This window comes from Pteropus alecto, unplaced genomic scaffold, assembly GCF_000325575.1.
Source record: "Pteropus alecto unplaced genomic scaffold, ASM32557v1 scaffold1279, whole genome shotgun sequence".
Classification (NCBI taxonomy): domain Eukaryota; kingdom Metazoa; phylum Chordata; class Mammalia; order Chiroptera; family Pteropodidae; genus Pteropus; species Pteropus alecto.
Window position 1 is genome coordinate 231,187 of NW_006443126.1, and position 26,021 is coordinate 257,207.

General features: G+C 42.6%; 1 protein-coding gene across 1 annotated transcript in view; it reads right to left on the reverse strand.

Annotated features, from left to right (window-relative positions):
- The window catches only part of BRD4 (bromodomain containing 4), a 76,820-nt gene extending 50,985 nt beyond the window's left edge, over positions 1 to 25,835 (reverse strand). The window contains 1 exon segment of the mRNA XM_025040784.1: positions 25,743 to 25,835. The gene's annotated coding sequence lies outside the window, so the exon portion shown is untranslated.
- Between the last annotated feature and the right edge of the window lie 186 nt (positions 25,836 to 26,021).

The following is a 26,021-nucleotide window of genomic DNA, read 5'->3' on the forward strand; positions in this document are numbered from 1 at the left end:
ACACCTACAGATGCTTCTATAAAAAACCCAAACACCCCAAACTGAAAACATCCCAGGGTCTTGGGTTTCACAATATCAGACCCTAGAAGACTCCAGGAATGGAAGGAGAGCAGCTCTCCACTCATCACTGGGCAGGCAGGATGAGCACCTCCTCTTGGAGTGCAGTGCCCCTGGAAGGACTGGCTCATGCCAGACTGCCACCACTAGTGCGCACCCAAGGGTCCTCATAACAGCCATTTATCATCAATGCCAACAGGTCAAGGGGGCCAGTGGAAGCACCACTCAAAACAGTGACATCCAGATGGAAAAACCAATGAATAATAAATTTAACTCAAAACAGCCACACCAGAGTGGTGGCATCGGGTAAGGCTACCACAAAGCCCCATACCACTGAGAAGGTTGGCTTATCTCTGTTCCCAGGACACCAGATTAAAAGCAGCTCACTGAAAGGGGAGAGGAGCAGTTGAAGGCACAGGAGCAGGAAGCAACAGCTGGCAATTTGATAGCAGGCAAGGAGACAACTATGCCGTTTTACCAAAAAACACCCAACAATTAAACTGTCATGTCAGAGGGCAACAGTCTTAGATAACCTGTGCAGGAATGACTCATTAGTCTGAGGTGAATACAATCGATATTCGGCAAGGAGGCGAGAAAACACTCAATAACTTTTTGTATTATGGTAAAATATGTGCAACATAAAGTTTACCACTTTAATCATTTTTAAGTGTGCAGTTCAGTCAGTGGTATTACGTACACTGACTGTTGTGCAACCATCACCATCATCCATCTCCAGAACTTTTCATCATCCTAAACTGAAACTCTGTACCCATTAAACAGTAACTCTCACTCTAGTCCTGCAATTCCTAGTAACCACTCTTCTATTTTCTTTCTCTATGAATTAGACTATCTCATATAAGTAAAATCATACAATATTTGTCCTTTTGGTGTTTGGCTTCTTTCACTTAGCGCATCTTATGGTTAGTTCATTCAGATTGTAGCATATGTCAGAATTTCCTTCCCTTTTAGGCTCAATAATGTTCCATTATTTGGATTTGCCACATTGTGTTTATCCATTTATTTGTCACTGGACATGTGGGTTGTTTCTACCTTTGGCCACTGTGAATAGTGCTGCAAAGAACACTGGTGAAGGCACAAACCCCTTTTTACCTTAGGGCAAAAATTCTGGTCATTCATTTCAGAAAGTCTTCCAACTCAAATGACTAGCAGAAGTACCTTCAACACTTAAGATGGTCAGTGCCTCACTTGCCAAATTTCAGCAGGGCTCATATGTAGCCGACATAGTTGCCTGGGCCTTGATAATAAACCAGACCACCATCCTCTCTGTCCTCCAACTAAGAAGGTGGTAACTGTAATGAAGATAGGAAACATATATGGGTGGATATAAATAAAAGCCTTTAAAACCAAGCATGACCAGAAGAGCCTGCAACTTGCCCAGTATAAGTCTCTCCTTTGAGACTGTGCGATTTCTGGATTCTCAACCCTTAGCACCTGACCCAGAATGAAATCTTGGTACAAACAGTGGTTCACAGAACTGTACAGCTGGCAGCGTCTGGGGAACCCTAAAAAATATTGATTCCTGGGCCCCTTCCCATGGAGATTACAGTGAAAATGGTCCCCGGGTGGGGGCCAAGTACTAAGAGTCTCAAAGCTCTCCAGGTGATTCTAATATTCAAGCCAAGACTGTGATCTATGGCACAATCAAGAAATGGAGTGTCGTGCCAGGACATACCAGGAGTCTACGAGTTTGTACAAATGTAATTCACAGTAACTTTCTCATAATCTGAAACTACACATTTCTGTAAATGTGTAGTAAAACACAGATGAAAACACCAAGGCAGAACGTTCTCCTTCCCTTGCCATCTCTGAAGCTGTAACTGATAATGGTCTGGACGTGCAGTTCACCATGGAGGAGATGCTGGTCTCTACATACACATCTGGCAGACAGGCACTCCACTGTGATCTCCAGCAGCTCGGTGGAAAACACTCTCATGCAGAGATTTCCTGGGTCCACTCATTTCCTCTCCAGTCCAGAAGCCAAGGGGACAGGAAGAGGAATGGTGGTATGTGATTCTGCTGATAGTACTGAACACAACTGAAACTTAGCTGTAATTCCAGGGCTAATTTCTGTGCATGGAAATTTCTCCTTTCCCACTGTTTTTTGCAAAAAAGTCTTCTCAACAAACCACGTGCAACCAACAACCTAGGACAGGATCATGTTCCAAAGGTTCACCAAGCTAGTTCTTGAAACTTTGCTGCCAGGTTCCCAGGGAAGAATGTTGTAAATGATGGCTGGATGCCAGGGCTAATCTAAAATGAACAGAATCGCTGATCTCCTTGGAGCCTAGGGCTCTAAGGCGTGGCTGACATCCAAGATTCTCGGGATGCTGAGAGCCATTGTGAGGCAAGGCCTAGAGTTGAGGCCCCTGCGTGAAGTGGTATGGCAGTCAAGGACAGTGAATGGTGGGTAGGCTGTCCCAGACCCCACTGAGAGGAAATAAAATTATTCTTCAGCTATAACTGTTCCCCCAATTGTCTCAACACAACCCCATGATACTACTTCATGCTGTTTAGAATTTCCAAGTCAGCTATCAATTAGAGGTGCCATGAAGGGGGACTGTGACTCAGGGAACAAGCCACAGAGTTGAAGCTGCCCTTCCCAGAGAACAAGCCTGCTGAAGGAAGCTGTGCCTGGGTGTGGGTGTGTTTGCAAGCCATGGTCTGCTCTCTAAGCAGACTGTGCCCCTAGCACCTCAGGGTACTGGGCATATGATAGGAGACCAAGGATTCTAGTCAGGTTCCCCATCTCTCTCATGGAGATGTTCGCACGTGTGGCTCCTGGAATACTCTGCCCTCCACAGCACCCTATCTTGGCAAACCCCTTTCTTTCAAGAAGACTTCCTTGAATTCTTGCCCATCCCAAGTCTGCCTTAGGTGGCCTCCCCAAGGGTTCCTGTGGCCAGATTTTGTCTTATCACAATCACAGGATTTTACTTAATGCTGAGAAACTAATTTCTTCCCCTCCAAGATCTGGACCAAGGGAAGGATGCCCCTTCTCACTACTCATTTTCAACACCTTGTTGGAAGTCCTAATTAATGCGATGAGACAATGAAAGGGAAACAGATTGGGAAGCAAAAAAACTGTCTTTATTCGCAGATAACAGAATTGTCTATGTAGAGAATCGCAAAGAATTGACCAAAAACCCATCTGGAACTAAGAAACAATCACAGCAAGGTTGCAGAATACAAAGTTAATAAACAAAAGTCAACTGCTTTCCTATTTACCAGCAATAAACTACTGAAATTTGCAATTATAAGCAACCAAAGCATCCACTAAACTGTGATTATATTAGCTGCCCTTCTTCCACGTTCGTGTTATTATCGACAACATCCAGACAGTGCTTGGTAGGTTGAAAGGTTCCAATAAATGAACAAAACGAGAAACTAACCACGATGCCAGTCACACAAAGCCCAAAGCCTGGGACAGGGGCCTCCCAACCCTGCAGAGAGGGCAGAATGCCTGCAGATGAGCCAGGTCTTTAGATGGCAGTAATGAAAAATATATCATGGCTGCTCAAGTGAACAGAGAGCTGAGAGGATCAGCACCAGGGTGAGGTGGTACCCAAATCAGTCTACTGACCTCCCAACCACATCCAGCACTGGCTTCTGAAGCAGCACTCTGCCCAACAGCAGAGCTTAAACTCCAAGTTTTGAAAGTTCAGGGGCCTAAAGGAAGACAAATCAATTTACTCTCAATCCTCTGAAAACCCACTTAACAATAGAGGTGTGTTTGACAGTAGCTTCTCTAATTTGGAGAACTGGTTTCTCTATGGTTATCTAAGCACAACTTTTCGGGGGGCGTGGCTTCTGATGGCAGTGATCCCTCCACTGCCCAGAGAAACACTTCAGAGCCAGCAAGATCTTGGTTCAGATCCTGACCATGTGACCCTAGGCAGGCACCTCAGTGCCTGAGGCCCTTATCCTCTTGGGATTTTGGATAGCTAACTTGAGTTTCTTATAAGACAAAATTAAAAAAAAGCAGGCTGCAAAGTTTCTAGCAAATGGTAAAAAAAAAAAGTTCCTTCCCCTCCCCATACACAAATAGGTAAGCCCAAGATGTGAAACAGTAGTAGCCTTCAGTTGCATCTCGCAAGCTTGACAGAAGACACAGCATGGCACGCAGGTCCTGCATCACTGCTGTCATGGCACCTCCAAATGTCAGAAAGGCCAGGGAGACCTGCTGCTGTCTTGCTGACCAGGCCCCGGAGGCTGCGAGGCCTTCCCAAGTTGTTTCTTCCGTAGTTCTAAGACAACTTAGAGCTTTTCTCTTTTCTGTTGCTAAGAAAACAATGGAATATATTACACCCTCATTTTCACAGGCAAGTAATGTACAAATAAGACACAGCCCCTGCATACTGTCTTCATAAAGTTTGTACACTGCCTTGGGTAGGGGGCGGTTCAGTTGCTTCTCAAATCTGATTCATCAAAGTACCTTCCTTGGTTTTGTCTACTGACAAGTACAAGAACTCTCCATTTGCATAGTTAACAGGTCTCTTTTAGAACATGCTGACATTTCATCTTTTGGATCTGCCTTTGCAGGGGGCTCAGGTTTAGTGGGAGATGCCCCACCTGCTGACAAAGGAAATACAGATGTGGGCTCTAACGAGGAGTCCTCATTTCATCTATCTGAAGCCAGTCATCATCACAGGGGATGATGTAACAGGCAAAATGCAGTTGGTTCACTTGGAAATCAAGGATGGAATGGAAAAAACAGCATAAAAGGACCCAGCAGCAGGAAGGGACACAGTCTATGTGTGCCCATCCCCAATCTCAGGCATTTCTGCCATATCAGCTTTGAGGAGGTGAAACATACATAACAGGAAGTTTTATCAGAGCCAGCTGGGGACACAGCTGGGATAATCCTACAAGCCGCAACACGACAGGCATCCAAGACACCAGGTAACTTTGCGGCCAACAACTGTGATAAAAATTCCTTCCAAAGGTGCCACAGGCAGGCCCACGTACTTATAACCTAACCCGGACCTCATTATTAAGCAGTGGTTTACTGGTGGGCTCTGCAAAACACAAACATGAGTAGAAGTCCACAAACAGAAGTATTTACTGTAAGCACTGCTGGAATATTTGGTTTGTTTTTGCCTGAATCTTGGCTATGTCTGTACAGACTGGTTAACTCAAATGGCTGTCAAGAAAAACTGCAAAATGCTTTTCTTGTATTCTTACTGTAAAAAGCTTGTGGTTCTTACCCCTACCACCCCCAACCCCGCCAAGAGAATGAAAGAGTACTTCTATACAGCTTCTTTTAACACTTGTGAACTAAACCAAAATTATAACACTCTACTACTGCCTACAAACAAAAAACATTTAACAGAAAGAATGCCAATTCATTCACCCCTTGTTAAACACAATCCAACTCCACCTGAGGTCTAAAGAAGGCAACGAGGTCCCAGGTTAAGCGCTCCCTAAGGAGTACAGGTTAATTTCCTGGGATTCCAGAACTTGAGTAACTGCTAGCATGTCATGATGTCACCTTTATGGGTCGAGAGTGCCCCAGGCACTGTAGCAAGAGCCCTCTTCTGTTGGCATAGAGTTGTTCCTTAGTCACAGGACACCACAAACACTTGTAGATGTGGACATCTGGGGAACAAACGTGTTTGCATCACGAATGCCCAAGGCTCTGGCCTGGCACTGCTTACTTCAGACCCACATGTCTGTCTTATAGCAGAAGGGCCAAATGCTTTATTAAAAGATGATATTTATGGATGAATGAGCAGAGTACCCCCCCCACCTACATACTGAAAAGAACCCCTGCCTTAGATTTCTGCAACTTTCATAGAAAAGTCATACAATACTTTAGCAGTGATACATATGTTCCATCAGCATAGTTATCAACTCAAGTCCCTTGGTAGGGATGGGAGGTGGATGAAGGAACACGGGGGTAGGGCCTGGGACATTCAGGCTATAGCCAATCCCAATTAAGCAGCAGTTTCTTCTGTGATGCCCCAGCAATAGATGCCTTAGCTTCAGGCAAAACACTCAATATGGACAGATGTAGAGAGGCACATGGAACAGGGACACATTTCCATGGCTCCTTTAGTGGCCCAGCATGAGTGCATTCTGTGGCATGACGTTCGTACTTCATCTTTCCTCCTCAGAGCAAGGCTGCAGCAACAGGCTGTCACTAGGCAGCCACCACTCAGAGCAGGGCCCAACATTCCATGCTCCAACATTCCGATGCTATCTGTCCTTACAGCAGGTGGCAACCCGGCTCCTGTAGCTCACCCATCAAGGCTCTCAAGCAAAACACAGGACTCAACTGCTGCTCTGAAGAGAGCTCTAAAGTGGTGGCTCTTATCTCTGGCTGTGAAGAGAAATGCTTGGGGAGCTTGTTTTAAAAACCCATGTGTGTAGCAAGAGCTGCCTACAAAGCAGCCCAGAGGAAATTTGGGGGGATGTCTGTATCCTGCATGGTGGTGCATTTGTCAGAATAAATTTTACAGCATATTAAACTTAAAACAAAGAAACTATGTCTGGGCCCCACCCACTTCAGACCTGGTGCTGGGCAGGGAAGACAAAGACAGACCTACAGGCAGAACAGGGACAGCGTCGTCTGAACCCCAAGTTCCAGAGTTAACCTGGAGGACCTTCAAAAACAGACATCATGGTTAGGCTCATCTATGAAACAGAGTGGTTCACAGGGCCCACCCTCAAGGTTGTCCCAAGAATCAGCAGACTTACAAATGGGCCTGCCATCTGTGAAGTGCTCAATATTGCTCGATCACAGCTACTAGGGGAGAGGGGAATCCAAACTGTTCTACTTTCTGGAATGGTCCATACACCCAGTATAAATAGGGAGCTCATCCAAGATGGGAATTACTGGAATACTGCTGAACAACTAAGTGTTAAAAAGTGCTTTTCTGAAAGAAAAGTTCTGGTTCGAGGCAAAGAACGGGTTCTGTGACTTGTGGTTTATACTTGACAGTAAAACAGCAAGACTATCGATCTTATAGGAATAACAAAAAATCCCCATGGCTGCATGACCACGGCGTTTTCTGCACTCCTATCAACTAGGGAAGAGAAGGGGCGACTCCTAGCTCAGACAGGACAGTTCATTTTGAAAAACTGTTAAACTTTTTCAAGAAAACTTATCCTGATGGAGCAAAACTACGGTGTAGAATAATTTTTCATACTAAATACTTTCTAGAGCAGGAGTTCCCAACCTCCAGGCCACAGACTGGTCCCTGGCCTGTAATAACAGCGCCACACAGCAGGAGGTGAGCGGCGGACAAGCCAAAGCTAGCAAAGCTTCATCTGTATTTGCAGCCATTCCCTCCAGCGATAGCATCATTGCCTCAGCTACACCTCAGATCTCAAGGGAGCTCAGGTCCCTGGTGCCAAAAGGTTGGCAACCATTGTCCTAGAGGACCTTAGTTCAATTTTAATGTCTTGATTAGATCCCAAAACTAGTAAAGACATTTGCCACTGCAGAGATGGAAGGAGACTCTAGGTAACAAAATACTAGAGAAGGAAATGACTCCCTACTGGCCCCAAAAGCACACCTTTAAGGGGTTCAGAGAGAACAAAGAGCACTAACAGGAGAATTCTGCCTATTGACTGAGATCTTCTGAATAAAACGTTTAAGTGCCATCAAAATAAAATGCAACAAAGCCACAAGAAGGGGAAAAGTCACCTTGCATCACGACACCTATTTTTCACATGTTAACTCACAAGGTTACGTACAATCAATAGTCCCCTCAGTCTGTGTTCTGGTGTTGACGGGACAACGTGTGTACACACCCTGTCACCTTTAACCGTAATGTGTCAGCCACTAACTACCGTGAAAGGCCAAGGCGCACGGACCACACTCTGGCTGTTTTCCGTTGAAATGTTTCCAGTTTTTTAAGTGCGGACATTACAGGGATGAGAAAGGAAGGATCAAGAACTATTTTATTACATGCCCAGGTCAGTAGTCCCCTCATTGAAAGGTATATAACAAAGCCCCTGATCAAAATGATAGCAAGAACAATCAGAGAATGCAATTGGAAAAGGCTCCCAAGTCAAAGCCTTCATCCCTCTAACATCTGACCACCCAGAGTGCAAGAAAAATGTCCACCCATCCTTCATGGTCATTACTCTGTAACGCATGGACATCTTTAACTATACCACACCACATAATCCCAGCCTACTCTATCCCTCCACGAAGTCGTTCACAGAAGGCATACTGTGACACAAATGCCAACCACCACCAGATCCCAGCCATCTATTTGTTTGCTCATATGAACACAAACTGTATGCCTGCACATGTCACTGGCAGTCACTAAACAATCTCCTCTCAGCTTTGTGACTGCACCAGGGACATAGGAAGCAGTCATTTCTAGAATGTATCAGACATCGCACCAGTCAGCTCTAGGACCGACTACCTGCCTGCACCAGGTAAGCTTTGTTAAGTGGCTGAACATTCTTCAAGCCACCTGTGCTCTATCAGAGGACTGGCTCAGCAGCCAAACCCAGCTTCACCATGATGCCTATGGTGGTTGGCAGGTAATGTACTAGCAATAACTTTCTTGGTTAAGTGCCAACTTTCCCTGAATGTCTACATGCTTAGAGAATGCAGCTGGACTCAGATCAAGGAGAAATTACTGAATTCCTAGTGAGCTCAGTGCTCCATATTCTGGGATACCGTATTCTGACCTCACCAGAACCTTACATACAGTTAGGGACTAGAATCTAAATGCTGCAGCTGAGGATACTAATACTACAAGAAATCAGTCATTTATCTGAGGTTATAAAGCCTGCAAGGAATTTGAAGGCTCCATGACCCTTCACCCTATAACCAAAAATCATTTCCCGATGGATTCACAATTTTTAGAAGATAATACAGAAAATGTGACTTCAAGTAGTGAACTTCCCACCAATCACAAAACAAAGGTCTATAAATTCATTTACATTAAAGTTCAGATCTGTTTGCCCCATCACCCTGGTGCACAAGGGCCAAGATCCAAACCTGTCTGGCTAGCCTTGTCGGCATCTCTACCAGGGAGGGAGATTTACCCACAAAGATCTGGCACTGGACTCTATTAGGAACTACTGTAAGTCAATTTAAAAAAGATAAGCTTAAAAAAAAAAAGTTTAAGTCGAGAACTGGCATTTCAAAAAAGGACAATGAATAAACACAGAAAATGCTCACCTCATTAACTTGCATTTCCCTGATAACTGAAGCCACAATGACCTTTTATACCAACCAAGACTAGCAAAATATAAGAAGTCTATTAATGCCAACGCTGGTGAAAGTGCAGTCCAACATTTTGGGATGTGGGAAAGTAATCTGATGCGACAGGTTTTTGAAAGTATTGGGCATTATGGCATCCCCAATGGCCCAGTAATTCCACTCCTGGACACATATGGAGACACTTGCATACGTCTCATGCATGCACACGTGCAAAAGAATGCACACACCAACATGCTTATTAATGGTACCTCTTCTGTCCTCACTTCTTCCAAAAACAAAACAAAACAAAAACAAAAACAAAAAACCCCCACAAACCCCAAATACCGACCAAAAATGAAAAAACTGTGATGTAGTTTCACACTTTGATGAAAATGAGCTATAGCTACCACACATGGATGAACCTTAGATGAGGAAGTGGCAGAAGTATACAAATGGTAGGCTGCATTGACATAAAGCTCAAAAACAAAACTAAGCATGTATTGCTTAGAGGTGTATGCAACTGCGACAAAAGTAAAAAGAACAGTGACCTCAAAATTCAGGATGGGCCAGAAAACTAGGTAGGAAAAGGAATACACACACAGCAGGTGACAGAGCTGATCATGCCAAGTCTCAAGCTGGGAGACAGAAATTAGAATCATTCAAATGTAAAATGCAAACCACTGTATTTTTAATGACACAGGACTGAATCTACAGCATCTTCTGTGAAATCAGAGCATCTCAGGGTGGGTAGAAGCAGTCTTTGATGTTCCTGTCTCTTTTTACTAACAACAGAGCTTCTTGGTCCCAGCAGAGGATCATCATTCACATCCTTGAGACAGGTGAGGTGCTTTCGTTACCCCATTTTACTGATAGGGAAACAAAGGCTCAGAGGTTAAGCAGCCTGTCCCAAATCACTGCCCATTTGTCCGAATGCCAGCAAATGACGATCCATTTTCAGCTTCAATACCAGTTACAGCCCATGTGCTTACCTCTTAAGGTAGTACATTCCACTTTCAGCATGTTCTAATGGCCAACGCGTAAAACACACCAGAGGTACAGAGAACTTCAGCTAACCAAAAAATGCAACACTGAGTGACTGGCTCCATTCCTTTCCTAAGAGGAGAGAATGCCAATGGTGGTTTAACAGTAACGAGAATAACTTTGAGGTTATGGATGGTTTCAAAACCTGTGAGGCACAGTCTGCGTAAGATCCTTGAATCAAGTCTTCATCCTCCACCCTCGAATGGAAGCAGTTCAGCAACAAAAACAGTGAGTAAGATGGGTTCTGAAACACAGCTTTGACCTCAGATACACATGTGTGCCTGTGAGTGAAATATGGGGAGGGAGAATGTGGATTGGAATGCTCGTCCCAAGATCTCAAGACTGTATTACCTAAAAAGATCAATTAAGACACTATTAGAATAAAAGTTTACAGAAAATAAGTCCCATAATACAGATTTAAAATTTAATCTCTTGACTACACCATGCCTCCAAGTTTGCACACAGGGCCATCTTGTAACTGATGCGTCACATGACAAGACTCATCTGGGTGGAAGTGTCCTCCAAGAACCCAGAGAAAACAAAACTACTACTTATCCTGCAATTGCTGTTCAAAGAGAAGATTGGAAGAGAGGGAATAAAAAGTAAAAACTGAAACTACTTAACTTCTGTTAGGTTTAAAGGCATTTGTGCTATAACCAGAAAGACAATAAATAACAAGTATTGGTAAGGATGTAGAGAAACTGGAACCCTCATACATTGCTGCTGGGAATGTAAAATAAGGCAGTAACCTTGGAAAACACTTCAGTAGTTCCTTGGAAGGTTAAACATATTTACCACATGACAAAGTACTACCCCTACATAAATACCCAAGAAAAAAGAAAACATGTCTACACAAACTCTTGCGCGTGAACATTCACAGCAGCATTAATGAGAGCCAAAAAATAGAAACTGAAACGTCAATGAACTGATGAATGAATAGTCCCATATATAAGGATATAACTGGACTTTCTGAAAATGGGGGTGGGGGGGATCTAAGCTGCTTCCTTTTGGGGGAACCAATTGTCTAGGTGTGGCAATTGTTTATCTGGAGGCTCTGTGTTCCCTCTTCCACGGACAACACTGGTTATGGAAGAAGCACTGGGAGGAAGGACGACGCCATTCAAGTTGTCCAGGCATAAATCAAAGGACACTGACAGGGCCTGCCAAGACTGGTGCTGAAGGCAGCTCTCTGCTACATCTGCTCATGAGTTGGTAAGAGTCCTCCCACTTAAAGGATTTCAAAAATTAAGTTGATCTGGTCACATTTTGAGGTACTGCATACAGAAATGTTGTTAAGTGACAGTGATTCCATGAGCCTTTTTCAGGGTTAGACTGGCTGAAATCAAGACACAAATTAAGCTACCTGCCATGGAAAATGTTGCACTAGTGGGCTGGGCTGAGAAACTAGGAAGGGGTGGGGTCCGACCCATTTTTAACCAGTCAGTTTTCTTTTAGGCTGCCCTAAAAGGCACCTGGCTGGACTCCATGGCAGTTTGAACTATCTATTGTGGCCTTTTGTCCACTTTTCACAGCTGCTGGATAAAAATCCCCTACATCCAAACCAGGTGCATTATGCAAACAGGACATGATGGGAAGTTCGTAGTGCCTTCGGGGTTCTGTGTCCAATTTCTAAGTTCTAACTTGTTTTCAAAAAGTAGGCAGGTGGCTATTTGCACACCCATGTTCATTGCAGCATTATTCATAAGGCCAAGAGATGGAAGCAATCCAAATGTCCATCAACAGATGACTGGATTAAAAAAATGTGGTATACACATACAATGGAATTTTATTCAGCCTGATAAAGGGAAACTCTGTCACATGTGGTAACATGGAGGCCATTATGCCAAATTAAATAAGCCAATCACAAAAAGACAAATACTGCATGATTCCATTTATATTAAGCATCTAAAATAGTCAAACTCTTAGAAACAGAAAGTAGAATGTGGCTGCCAGGAGCTGGGGTAGGTGGAAAGGAGAGTGTTCAATGAATAGTTTGTTTTGCAAGATGAAAAAGTTCTAAAGACCTTTTACACAACAAAAATGTGCAAAGAGTTGACAATACTGTATACTTAAAGATGGTAAAATTACCTTATGTGTTTTTGACCAGAAAAAAAAAAAAGTAGGCAGATGGCTTCAGCACAAATTCCTCAACTCTAAAACAGAGATAATACCCTCACACAGGGCTAGTGTAAGGGTCAAATGAGATGCAACAGAAAGTTAAGTGCTCAATAACACTATTAATCATAATATTAAAAATGTCATGACTTAGTATTAACTTTTAAAACAGTCACATTTCATGAGCCTGTAATCAGAGTAAAACTGAATAGGTATGGCCTGCAGCCTACTAGCATGAGCTCTGACAAGCAGACTTCATTCACCTGACTCAGTTGACTCAATCTCCAGGCGGACCCATTTGAACCTCTGGAACCACAGCTCAGCCTGCAGTCCATGCTTGAACCTTCATTCATTTTCTCCACATATAAAAGATAATGGGCCAAATGGGCCAGGCCTGCCTCCAAAGCTTTGCTCACAAAATGGGGGGTGGGGGAAGTGGAGGAAAGGGGAGAGAGATGTACTGAACAAATGCCATGAAAGATATCAGATAAAGCAAATTCCAAAGACGAATGAGGAATTTTCTAGGGCAGAGACTAGAAAACATGATACTTATCTAGGTAACTGGAATTCATTCCAGAACAGATACTTTTAGAAAGAAAAGCTCTTCCTTAATGAAGGCTAATCTCCACCTGAGTTCTTACCCCACAGAGGCCCAGCTTTCTCAAAGCCTATGACCTTGTAGCGACTCCATTTCTAACCTCCTATGGGAGAGGCAGAGGGGGCACTTTCCCAGCTCCATAAATCAGGTTCAGTCCCTCACTATCTTCTCACCCTAAATGCTGACCCCAGGCCCCTCCTCTTCTCTCTCCCTCTATCTAGCCCCAAGGATACACTTCTCCCACCCTCCTGGAAATGTTCAACTGCTCCCAAGTCTAGCATCACAGAACTACACAGGGCAATATCCACCAGGAGGCCTCACAAGTCCCACAGTACTAAAGAGAGCCCATCTTCTCTAAAATCTGTCAAAGTAGACATGACATGAGTCTTCTAGCCACCTTCAAGAGCTCATTTGCCACATGGGGGTAGTGGCCGCCATGTGAGATAACCCAGAAACCAAATATTTCCATCAGTGCAGGAAGTTCCACTGGACGGCACTGCTTTAGAAACTGAGTCACTGTAAAATATGTAAGATCCAAACTGGACTGATGGGGACATTCCAGAAGCAGCAAAAGAACAAAGACATGGAATGGGATGTTGGACTGTCACAGAAGCCAGGGGCCCAGATAGGACTGTGGGTTTCATCCTATATGCAGTGGAGTTTTAGAGCAGCATAATTCTGCTGCAATCTATTATTTATTTTGATCATATACTACTTTCCAATTACCTTACTAGTCCAGTTTTACATGGAGCTTGTCTAACCACTTCTATCATTTTTACTTGAGTGGATTTTTTTCATAGCTCCTCAGAGCCAAACTCTTATTCAATGAGGTCATTTGTCATTTTACCAAGTCAATGAAAAGTTTTAAAAGTAAAATGAAAATCTGTTCCTTTGGGGCACACTTGTCAAATGAATTACCACCTTTCCAAAACTGAGTCTCTGCCCACCACTGGAGCTATAAGGATTCCTGGAACATCTGTCTCACTCTCTCCTAGTCATGCTTTAACTGTATGTGGCACACGGATATGGGAAACACCTTTATTCACCACTGAATCCTCACCGCACATGTAGAATATCACATTGTGCCTGACTGCCTAGTAAGTCCCGTGCACATACTGGCAGAATCACCCAATTTAATGTAGCATGTTTACTTTGGGCAGAAAATTCTCTTTAAATAAAGAGTCCCTAAGTGAGAAATAAGCACCCATGAGTCAGAATTTAATTCCACCCTACAATAAACAGCACTTTAAGACAGGCTCACTACCATCCTAAAAGATCATGTAGTTCACATGCATGACTTAACAAATCTAGGGTGCCTGAGCTAAAGATGACACTTATTTCAACTTACTCACTGCTCCAAACTCCCTCTTTTGTACTCACAGACTTTCACTGGAGTATCAAAAATGGAGGTGAAACCAAAATAAGGCAGTTTGGTGCTCTAGTGGAAACCTTTTCAAGTTGAGGTTTAATTCCACTAGTGTGATACATTTAATGAAAAGGAGATCTACCCAGCCAGAATAATGACTCTCCTCTGATCATTTCCTGCCCTACCCTGGTATCTCCAAGGGACAGGAGCTTGCTTGCAGAACTGTCCAGGTCTACCTACCAGGCCTCAGCTGTCCTCAGAGATGGACCAGCCTAAATGCCAGCTCCTTTCCTAAAAAAGGTCTCTCTTCCTTCTACGACCGCCTAGGCTGACCTCTTGGATAGCAATTCCAAGGTCTAACTTTGTTCTATGTACCATCCCAAATCTCTGCCCATGGTGATTCCCTCCTCCCACAGCACACGGAAATCAACATAGTTTGGACTCTAGAGCCAGGCACTGCCACTTTACTAGTTCTTGCAACCCTAACCCTGACCAAGTGACTGAGCCTTCTGGGTATCAGCCTATCTGCAAAACAGAGATGATACTGAGGATTTCAGGATTACATAGGCCTTAAAAATCCAACACCTGGTGCACAGTAATCACTTGAATATTCACTAAACTAGAGTGATCACAAACATATGCTCGAGCTCCCAGTCTGAGGAAGGGAACACACACAGTGTGGAAGGAGAAATGACCCACACTGCAGCTCCATACATTAAGGCTGACACAGACATCAGAGTGACGTAGGTTAGACTTCACCATTTCAGAAAGGGCAAACAATAAGTAACAAAACAAAACAAAACAAAACAAAATCCATTCAGGAAAGATAGTTCTACTCTTACTGGGAAGTCTATTCACAGACGAGTTTTGCTAAAAGCCTTGAACCTTTTCGCAGAGTCAATGATCAATGGTTAAGTACTGTTCCAAGGTAAACAACAGGAATGTGGCGTTCTGGAAGGCAAGCAAAAAGAAGTCACAGGACAGGAGGGTACCCATCTCTCACAAATTCAAGGGGGAGGATGCTCACGTGGGTTCCTAAAGCAAACAGGCCCTGAGATTTCTGAGAGATGACACTGAGGACAGGCAAGCTAAGCTGCAGGCTCCATACGCCTCAACTCACAGGGGCTCCAGCACTGGTAATTCAAAATGGCACTCCTAGGATTACAAAGATATGCAAGTTATCATCTTGAAATAGATGAACATGAATGAAGATAGTGTTATTTCCAGACAGCTCACCCGTCAACTCGATTGTTTCCTAGGAAAACAAATGAAGACACATATACACCACTTTACTACAGAGCAACTTTTTATAACTGAAAGCACTTCAAAGTCAAGTAATTTTTAATGAGGACTATAAATCAAAACAACCTACATACAGATAGTACCATCTTTTAGAAAACTCTTTCATGTATGCTATCTCGCTTGTTTCTCTTAATTACAGAAGGGGGGAAACTGCTAAAATAACAGAAGTCATGCCTGCACAACAAAAGTCTAATTCAAACTGAGCAATGGGATTAATTAAAGCCAACAGTAAATGATTGGGGAAAATATCCACTAGCCCATACAAGTTTAATCTTTACACTTTAGAGATTAAGGAGAACAAAGGAGTTTTTAATGTGCACTATTCTTAGACTAGTTCTTTTTCCATCCTCTGACAACTCTGCAGCAATTACAGAAGTATGAATTATTCAAATTTACGGTACTGTATTTCCTATTCCTTCTACCAGACAGGGATTTGGGGAGGGAGAATATAGTGGCATCATGCACAACACCTGGTGTAGTATGTTCATACTCCTAAGCATAAACATATTACGCTGAAGAGGAATGGTACTTTCCCACCCCACAAGTTCTGTCTTCCTAAGCACGTTCAAGGGCATGCGTGAACAAATGTCCTGCAGCAGAGAGCAGACACTAAGCCACAGAAGGGACCATAGTCATAATCTTTCTAAGTCTACTTACATCCACTACCACCAAATGATCAGGCTGGCTAGTGGCCCATTGGGTCACCTTCTGCAACAAAGGATCCAGGCCGACACCAAATTATGAAGCCGGTTTTAGAAACAGTAGTAGCTTCAACGAAGAGCCCCAGAACATAAACCTTCTGTCACATGCACCACTGCAACGGGCCCTATTCTGATACATTCTGAAATTCCTTATGCCCAAGAAAGAGAACCACCTGAGAAAGAAGGGTACACAAGGGCCCTGGGTAGATTTGCACCATTGCTAACACACAGGTTACTTGAGGGCACTGTAAAAACCCCTTTAGAATTTTTATAATGACAAACCAAAACGGGCATTCTGCATTGTTTCCACATCATAAATTTGTAAACATCTGAAAATGCAGGATGCATGCAAATAGGAAAGTCTTCAAATCAAAACCATCAAGAGCCTTTTAACATACACATTATAAGAATTTTCTCATTCTCAAAGTAAAATCCAGGAAATTCTTTTTAGTATATGCTCCTTGGATGGGCTTTAGGGTTCTGAAAACTGCCCCTCCCACAAAAAGACTGTTCAACGTTTACGAGTATCAATTTTTCTGGAAAAAGAATCCACAGCATCCCTCATATCCTCAAAGGGACCTCTGACCTCTCCTCAAGTTAGGAATCAATGCTCTAGTGAGAAGCAGGGCTAGTCTCAATCTTGGCCAAAGAATCCTCGATTACTCTGAGCCCTTTAAAGGACTGAATAAATCCAACATCAAGAACTGTAGGAAAATGAACACTTGGTTTTGATTATGGAAATCTGAGCAGGCTTTCTGTAATACTAGAAGAATGCCAAGCAGCAGACTTTACAAGAACTTAAGTACAGAAACAACTTTGCAAATGGGAAGTAAATGATAAGTTTTTGCAAGTATGGATGGAAAGATGAATCCAGTCTACTGAAATGTTCTCCATTACAATTTCATTCATGCAAGCATTTAGTGAAATTTGTCTACCTGGTACCTTATCTCAATTTTGCCCTGTACTGCCTCGCTGCTCTAAGGGCTGTTTTTTTTGTTTTTTTGTTTTTTTTTCCTGGCCAAAAGAGACCCTATCACCAGTGGCCCAAGCCCTCTCACTCACCCAAGAGACTTGGGACTTGGCTTGACTCCTCCCAGAGCCCCCACAGCAGCTCCCTCTGTATCTGGGTCCTGATAAGATAAACCATGTCTTTCATTTATCCCTCTTCCACAGGATTAGGATTATGCACATCTTTAACCGTCTTCACTTTTTACCTTTTTCTTAAGTAACTCATTATAAGCTAATTTCAACTAATTCTGGTTTATGACCTTACTCTGGAAAATTAACCTCCCTTTCAGCCACAATTTCTTGAAGTTAGGGGGAACAGGCTATTTCTAGTGTAAAAGACGATTCAACAAATTACTCAGCCATTAAAAAAAAATTGAGATCCTACAATTTACAAAATGGATAGACCTAGACCTAGAGGTTATTATGCCGAGTGAAATAAGTCAGAAAGAGAAAGATAAATACCACATGATTTCACTTATATGCGGAATCTAAGGAACAAAAATAACAAACTAATCAAAAACAGACTCACAAATATAGCGGACAATTTGGTGATGGACAGAGGGGAGGGCGGTTGTGGGGCTGAGAGAATGGGGTGAAGGGTTAAAGTACAAATTAGTAGTTGTAGCTGGTGACACGGATGGGGAGCACAGCAGAGGGAATGCAGTTAGCACTAACATGATGACTAGGTGGAGGGCCCGGGGAGGGAAGGAGCAATTGGGGGGATCATTTTATGAACTCTACAGATGTCTAAACAATGTTCTGTATACTTGAAACTAATTTAAATAAATTTTTTAAAAAAGACTGTTCAACAAAAGTATCCCATGTAGCATGGCTCATAATAATGAGCAAGATGCTGCTAAAGCTAATACTTGGGGTGAGCAAGTGGAGGGCAGGGATGGGCTATAGGTGCCACATTAGAAGCGAAGTGGTTTGACATTCCTGTCCTACACAGAGTCAGGGATGGGCAATGATCTGAGCCATCAGAGTGCACTACTGGGGAAGACTTACTATTGACTTCAACGTCAGAGATAGAGAACAAGCTCTGATGTCCCTGTCGGAACCCCTGGATTCGGCTGTGTCTAAGCACCATTCCAAACTTCTTGTCATGTCAGCCAACAAATTCTCTCTTGTAACAAGGTCTATGTCTGTTATTTATACCAGAGAGACCTAACTAATACAGTCATTTCCGAAGAGAACAGAAATCTTAATTTAAAAGTTGAAAGGACAGTATCTGAGAATATAGGACAAGTAGACTGTCTTACAGACACACACAGGACTCTATATACTTGTTTTGTCTGTTGCAAACTACTACAACCTTCACCACTACATGCTTTCCCCACGCTCCTACTCCCACTGACTAGAGCTTCTACTAAACGGGTACAAGGAAGAAAAGAAACTAAAGATCAATGCTACTAAAGCACACCCAGCAAGTCAGCCTTGGGCAAGTGATGAATAGATAGTAAAACAGCCAAAAAGAGGGGGAAAAAAATCAAGGTACTTACAATTACCACTGAGTAGTATCTAAAACAATGTTATTTCACACTGCTCTGACATGACCCACAATAAGAAACACATTTTATATACACAATACATAAAGTTTTTATGAAATAGCCTTGAATAGACGATACCCCTGACATTTCCTTTTTTCTTACACAATAATTGCAAATTAAATAATTCATTTCATTACTCGTAGTTTGGGGGGAAAAAAAAACTTTTTCTTAAAATCTAGATTCTAGTCAAAGATCTTAGAGCATAAACCTTAGAGCATTATCCCATTTCACATATGAGAAACTGAGGCTTGGAAGGGTACAGAACTGGTCAAAGGCAGGTACAGTGTGTCCCTACAGCCCATCCCAATCCACACACACCCTGCGCTGGCAGGTTCCAAACTCCATGCACTTTTCCTTTCAACTCTTACTATAACAATCTGCTCCCACAAATTATGTTTCTTCAAACACAGTGGAAAATGTTTCAAATGTAAAATCTACAAATTTATTGCACTCTATTCCCTTTCTTTCACACAAAACAGTATCTCAAAGTCCAATTTACTCACAGGCATGTATGTGTCATTGCCTAGAGTAGGACAACTAGGGACATTTGCCAAACACAAGGACACAGGAATTACTAATTCTTGTTTCTGGAAACTGCACAATACCAAGCCCAACACCTCTCCCCTGGGACTGCTTCCAGTGTGCCACTGTCTCTGGATGGCAAAACAACTAGGAACGAATAATGAGTTTCAGCCTTAAGTGGACACCAAGACCAGGAAGGTGACCATACACAAGGTGGGGCCTGGAGAACTATTCTCAAAGCCCTATGGGCAGAGCAAAGCAAGCATGCCAGCCTCCCCCCAATCAGAATACAACACAGACCAGAGGCACCCCCTCCCCAAAAGTGAATACAACAGAGATGTGAGGAGTGGGGCCCCCATGCCTAAGCATACAGAGCCCATTTTACAAATAAGAAAACTGAGGTTTAAGGAAATATGTGACTTGCCTGATGTCAAGGCCAGAAGGGGACCTGGCTGGAACTGAATCCTGACAGTGGACCCCATAGTTCTCCCCATCCACAGATCCATCCAAGCCCAACCAACCCTGCTGCCCCAGCACAAAGTCCTGGAATTTCCTACACTGGGCAGAACAGGCCAACACTTGTCAAAGAAAAGATCAGAGAATAGCCTAGGTATCTAGGGTGAACCAAAAATGTCTTTATGTCAAGATCAAAAAGAAGAAATGGCATAGTCATTTAAGTACTCTTAGTGGTTGAATTTTCAGATCAATCTCTGAAAGAAGTATGTTCCTCAATTGGGTTTAACACATCTAGGCATTCTACATGGAACTGGAACAGCTCCTAGTAATGGTGACTGGCATAAACTGGTTCTTCTGGTCAACAGGCCCAAAGTCCATTAGCAGGACCTCAGCCTCCCAGCAAGGAAATCCACTTCCCTGGCCCACTCAGCTGCCTTGCCTCCCTCCAAGAGAGGTCCTGACCTGTGACACAAACCTTCCTGGAGACCAAAACGCTTTCAACACAATTCAAATTAGGGCAGCGAAGATATGGAGGAATTATATGGTTGTCCACTGGAAAAACCTCGATCCATCAGCAATTTCCAATGCCCTGGCCACTGCCTTTGTTCAGATAACCAGGTTTTAATGAAAACAGACAAGTTATAGTTTAGGTCTGAGAACACACTAGGCTACCTTTCACTGTTGGATCATTTCCAACTCTGCAGCCAGACCGCACGAGGAAGCCCCCAGAGTTGCCTGCATTCCACCAATCCCATTATGACCACTTTTAATCTATCAGATAAAAACAAATCCTCACTTAAAAACCACCCCAAGCCCCACTTTAAATTACCTCCTCCACTGGTCTCCACTCACAGCTCACTTGGAGGAAGACACACAGAGGGGGTCTGGAAGGCACCTGGCAGATCTTGGTGTCACCTAGTGACACTTGGTGACATGTGTCAGCTGGTGCACTTTCCTAGCCCTCAGCAACTCGACTCTCATACCTGGCTACTTATTCCTACTTCAATTATTCGCCATGGTCAATGACAGCAAGAAGCTAACCTGAGAGGACACCACCTCATTTTACCCTAGGCTGAAAGATTTTGTAAGTGAAGTTTGGGGAAAGCTGAATGACAGACCAAAGGTCACAGACCAGATATCAGGGCCAGGATTCAAACTGGAGTCTACCTATGCTTGCTGCATTTGGCAGCATCAGTCTTTGGAGGAAAATAGCAAAAGTGAGACAGGATTGGACACAAGAAGCTGCTCAAGGTCACCCTCCCCAGAGCATTCAGATAACACTGGACTCTATGAAAAGAGTTCAGGAAACGAAATCCAACTCTGGGCAGGAGAGAGTAGAAAGGCCAAAGAGCAAGATCTTGAGATACTTCTGTTTCTCAGAGCCCTCAGAACACTCAAGACAATATTTTGTTTTTACATAACTGCTATTTGGGGGGGAGGAGGGGGATTGTTAAAAACCTCACCCTTATAAATAAGACACAGTCAAGCTGTGAATGGAAAATGGAAATTCATGAAACTTTCCTAAAAAACTAATTTGTATCAAGTTTTCAAAAATGCACATCCTTTTGGTCTAGCGATCCCCTCTGTAGACGAGAAAAAAGAGAAAATCATGTCCAGGAATAGAATTCAAGTATAGTACATATTAGGCAGCCATTTAAAATAGAGCATTTTGGAAATGTTCACAATAGAGTATTTTTTGAAAACTTAAAGAGTACAATCCAATTTTGTTATTCATATGTAGAAAGACTGGAATAAAATGGGATTAATAGACATTTTTTAACACTTAACATCCTCTTAACATTCTGTATTTTCCAAATTCTGTAAAATGACCATGCATAACTATGTATGATGCAGGGTAGGTACTAAGCTTATTGGGGGAATCACTTCATAAATTACACAAATGTCTGTCTAATCACTGCACTGCATACTTGAAATTAATATAATGCTGAACATCAACTGTAACTGAAAAAGAAAAAAAAATCACGCATTACTTTTGTTTAAAGAAAAAACCCTCACAAATCTCATTTTCAAATGATGCGGACCAACCAGTGCTATTCCCCTTGGGGGTTCAGTCAAGAATGGGACAGATGGCTGCTTTGCCCTAACGCTGACAACTGGACTCACTCTTCATCTATTTCTTTAGAATGGAATACATTCATGATTTATGTTGGGAAATGTGGGTGCAGTTGAATCACTTGTGGCCTGTCTAGATTGGAAGAAAAAGTTTTCAAAATCACCCTTTACAACAACAGTATTACAAGTTAGAGGTGCATTTTCCAGACTGTTTTCTGTGTCTTATTAGCATTTCAAACTATTTTCTACCAATGTACAATTTAAAAAAACTAAATGGGAATCAAACCCTGCAAACTGTACCACATGTCAACATGCTGCCATCCTTGCACTGTCATTTCCTCATTCTTTTAAATGACCACGCCATATTCCATTAAGCTTTTCTTTTAGTCCCCTTAAAAAAGCACTAGAAAATCAAGACAGTCACTGCATAGCCTCAAAAAGTTAGTTACTATGACCCAGCAATTCCACTCCTAGACCCACACAACAGAAATATATTACGTCCACACAAAAACTTGTAAATGAACATTCACTGCAGCACCGTTCACAAAAGCCAAAAAGTGGAAACAACTCAAATATCCACCGACTGATGGATAAATGAAATGTGGCATATCCATATAATGGAATATCTTTCAGTAGTAAAAGGAATTAAGTACTGATTCATGCTACAGAACAAATCCTAAAAACATACTAAGTGAAAGAAGCCAGATACAAAAGATTGTATGTTGTATGATTCCTGAAATATCCAGAACAGACAAATTTATAGAGATAGAGTAGATTAATGATTGTCGGAGGCTGAGGAGATGGACAGTGACTATTAATGGAAATGGGTTTCTTTCTGGAGAGACGAAAATGTTCTAAAATTAGTTGTCATGACAGTTCCACAACTCTGAATACACTAAAAACCACTGAATTGTACATTTTAAATTGGTTAGCTGTTATTGCGTGCAGATTATACCTCAATAAAGAAAAGCTGGTATAAAAAAACCCTTAAAAACAAAAAGATATTTAATAAGATTTTATAATAGTGTAATGCTCAAATTATACATAATTTATATTCAAAAAGTGTTTGGGAGATGAATACATTAATAAAGAATATATATACCAAAATCATTGTGCAAGTATCTTTTTGTCTTCTCTTGCATATAGTTATTAGAGCCCAGGAACTAAACTGTTGGGATGACTTGCCAATCACATATACGTAAAGTCTGAATATTAAAAAAGAAGTGCTAAATGTTTTTTGTTTACATCAAGCTTTTACTGGCAATAGGAGATTCACATTAAGAAATGTTACCCATGTGTGTTTATTTCATGCACTTCACCTCCCTCTTAAAATACTTTTCCCAAGTCAGAGTTGAACCACAGCGCAAACCCACTCACATTTCAAACTGCTGAGTGGGAACTGTACCGTAGACAGTGCACAGGAGCAAATGCATGCTATCTTGCCTGGACTATTTAAAATTCTACTGCAATTTCTGGGGACCTTACTGTTACCTTAGTTAAAATTTACATTCCTTGTAAGCCACTATTGACCAATTACGTTCGCTATTAACAGTAATTTATTAACTTAAGAGGAATTACATTTAGTAACATGGATATGGCAAATCCTTGCTCAATTACCTCTTCAGTTTATTCACTGGAAGATTATTTTAGGTGCTCTTCTAGGCTCTAAAGACAGAATAGAGAATAGGGAAAGCCAAGCAAATAAAACTCTGCCCTCATGGAATTTATGGTCTAGTAAAAATGAAATAATTTAAAATGTTTTTTTATTTTTACAAACTCATGTCTTATGAATTAAATGAAATTCTAGCATCAGCAAGGAATCCCCACGAACTTCTCCCCTTGCGAATGTCCAGTCTTTTCTGTACACCAAAAATTACGCATTTACGAGACATTAGTAGCAGTTTACAACGACAAACTTTTCTTTACTTTTATAGATTAGCCAAGAACATAAAGACAAACACGATCTATTTTACAAGTTTATTCCAAATCAAAAATCAAAACACTTTACACACACAATCCTGACACAGGACAGTGAGTTGTCAGATTTAACATCCCTGTCTTCGAATCACTGAGGTACCAAATGGTTTTTGCATTTAAAAAAAATCCAATTTCCCTCTAGAATCTGTACATCTCAAGGCATTCAATAACCTGAATTGTGTAACATGAAAATATTGCATTCCCTACTCCCGAAAGCACAATTTAGTACAAAGATCACAACTGGCTCAAAAAGATAACTTTCGGAAACAAAGTCTAAATTCCTTTAAACAATTCAATAATTTAGTGGAAATTTTACTGAAATTTTCACAAAGTGGCCAACGATTCTCTTGTAATTCTTGGGTAATTTTTCCCCTCATCACCCATATCAACACACCAGCTTATCCTTAAAATGCAGCTGCTTTCATCTGTAGGTAAAGTTCCTTATTTTCAGCAATACATCTGGGGCTGAATTCTAGCAATATACAGGTGAGCGCATCTCCTTCCAGGTGAGACCAACTGAAATCATTTCAAGAGACTTATTTACTCCACAGCTTGAGCCCTTAGATACTATGTTTCCTACCACAGTAAGGAGTATGGTGGAATATAGGGGATACATTTTATTTCGAACCAGGCTTTTCCTTCTCGACTTGATCAATGGAAACCATCTTGAGAAGTTTATCCTCCCCAAGCTGAAGCTTTTGGGAAGAAGAGGTAAATTCAATGCCTTGCTGGAAAGATAATCCCCATCCAAATTAAACTGAAAAGAATGTTTTATTAAATTACTGACAAGGTCATCAGACAGACTGTGCCATCCAAAATCCTTCTGAAACTGAAAACTCATTCATAACTCGTGTACAGTATCTCTTTACAACTTCTAAGAACTACAAATTCCAAAGACTACCAATTTTAGGAACTTGACAGCTTCATTCATGAAAATCTCCCAACCATCATTATAGCACCAAAGAGCCACTGGCTTAGAGGTACGAGACTTGATTTCTGTAAACACGGACAGCTAGAGCCCTCTTAAAGGTAAGCAAAGACATTTCAATTTTCATGACACAGACTCCATGAGGTCACTTCTTGCATCCAACACACACAAGTAAAATTGAACCCAAGGACCAAGACCACAAGCCCCACCAGGTTGCACGGACATTAAATGAGTAAACAAGTAAAAAATAACCAAGAACAATGCGTGGTCTTCAGTAAAAGGGCGGTCAGCCACTCAGCAAAGGCACATGACTCATCCACGGGCCTCAACAGGAGTATTTACACTGTCCACTACATTAGTGGGATTTCCCATCTTCATCCAAGGCCGGGCCTTGGGGGCGTCTCAGTCGGGTGAAGTTGTGCTATTTCCGTTGAGGGAGGTGGGTTCATTTTATTTCGCTGAATCACTACTCCTCCACATTCTCACTCCAAAACCACCACACCGCACAACACCGCAAAGAGACGAGGCCGTGGCAAGGACACCAAGTGAGCACCCACCGAACAAAACAAAGCACCCAGCGAGGGGCTGCAAGGGAGGGAGTAGCTAGGTAAAAGGGGCCAGGCTCACTCCCCAGGGGCCTGTCTCGGGGCAGGCGTGTAGCGACAGCCTCCTCCTGGGACAAGCCGCGTTCTCCGCAGGGCTCCCGGGACGCACAGGAAGGTGAGGAAATGGGGGCGGGGGCCCGCTGCCCCGGCCCGGAGGATCCAAGCGCCGGGTCTGGCCCACGTGAGCGGCCAGGCTGAGACCGAATCTGCCCTGGAGACAGCGGCACCACGGCCACCACACCAGGCCTGGACTTACCCAGGCCGGGCGCGCAGCAGGCCCCGCAGCGGACGCTTCCTCCTCCTCCTCCTCCTCACTTGACAAAATGGCGGCGGCAGGAAGTGCCGGGCGCCTCGGTACGGGGTTATCACGAAGTACAGAAAACAAAACTCAGATTCTGAAGTAACACCCTCCAAGCTTCTGAAAGACAGGGGAAACTGGAACTGAAATTCTCTTTTTCTTAACCCTGTCCCACAGACTCCAAGGGAGGCTTGCTATAGTTTTAGAAGAAAGACTGTTATAATTGAAACTCTCCCA